Source organism: Elephantulus edwardii, unplaced genomic scaffold (assembly GCF_000299155.1).
Source record: "Elephantulus edwardii isolate Elephantulus edwardi_28Jun2011 unplaced genomic scaffold, EleEdw1.0 scaffold00066, whole genome shotgun sequence".
Taxonomy (NCBI): Eukaryota; Metazoa; Chordata; class Mammalia; order Macroscelidea; family Macroscelididae; genus Elephantulus; species Elephantulus edwardii.
The window spans coordinates 9,809,871-9,811,380 of NW_006399816.1; positions in this window are offsets into that span (position 1 = coordinate 9,809,871).

Genomic DNA, 1,510 nt, shown 5'->3' on the forward strand with positions numbered 1-1,510 from the left:
ATATTTTTGAGGGACATTCTTTCATTCATTCACCCTCCACCTTTCCATGTATACTCTTTCTAAAAAAAAATAGTCCCTCCTAACAACATGCTCAAAGTATGAGAGATGAAGTTTCATCAACTTTTTCTCCAACGAGCACAGACCTGCTTATTGTTTTTTAAGTACATGAGCGGTTAAGTACCCTTCTCCAATATCACAACTGTCCGATTTTCAGATGCATGACAAGTCATTCAAAAGACCACAGCCAAATCAAGTGCACCTTAGTTTTAAATTGACATCATTGTTCCTTAGTATTTTGGTGAAGTCCTTGACAGAAAGACCTTTTCTCTCCATGCAAAATGCTTTTTGACCTTGACTGCTGGTGCAAAAGGTGTTGACTATGAATCTAAATAAGATTAAATCACTGACAATCTCAGCCATCTATCATGATGCTGCCTATCAGCCCAGTGTTGAAGATTTTTGTTTTCTTGATGTTGAGATATAATCCAATCTGAAGGCTGTAGACCTTGATTTTTTTGCAGGAAGCACCTTAACTTCTCCTCACTTTCAGCAAGCAAGGTTGTGTCTGCATAATACAGGTTGTTGATGAGTCTTTATCCTGATCCTGATATCACACTACTCTTAATAAAGTCCAGCTTCTTGAATGATTTGCTCAGCATACAGATTGGACAGGTATGGAGAAAATCCATTGGGGCCAACCTAATTTGTTTTGCTTATTGCCCAGCCTCATTTAATTATTAAGTACCTACTCTTTGCTAGATGTGTTAGGTACTGAGTACACAGTGATGTGCTTGGTATCTTTCATGTATCCCTCCCAAAACACTTTGTTTTTCTTCTATGAGGCTGCCTGGTATTGCCTGTATCAATGGGTTCCCTTGTCACTCAGCTCTGGTGGAGTTTGTCCATTGACAGTTACCAGCGGAAGATCAGAGGTCCAAGTGAGAGAGAGATAAATGTGTTTATCCACTGGTTTTCTCCTTACCACATAACTATCTGAGTTGTCTGTGTCCCTTTACCTATGGTAGAGTTCTTGACAGGAAATCTTTATAAAGTTATACTTTTCTGTTCCAGTAACTTGTCCCTTAAATGATAAGGTCTAAGAATAGTATTTGGTCGGTATACTGATAGTTCCTCAAAATAATTTTCATTTCAAAGAGCACTTTGTAAAGAGTCCCTTAACTCACCCAGGTTAAGGTAAGCCATCTACTTCCCGATGAACATGAGCCTGGGTGCATAAAGACTCGCAACATCTAGGCTCATTCTTTCCCTTCTTTTCATTGTACTCCAAAACAAGAATGTTGTTCTTATATTTTTCAAAAATTTTATTTTAAGGGGAGCTCTGGTGGCCTAGTGGCAAGAAGCTGTACTGCAATCCCAGAGATATGCAGTTCAAATCCACCAGAAGCTCTGCCAGAGAATGAGGGACAGTCTCCTCCTGTACCAGTCAGATCCGATTTGACGGTACATACACACAAATAATGAAATAAAAACAAATAAATTTAAAAAATTA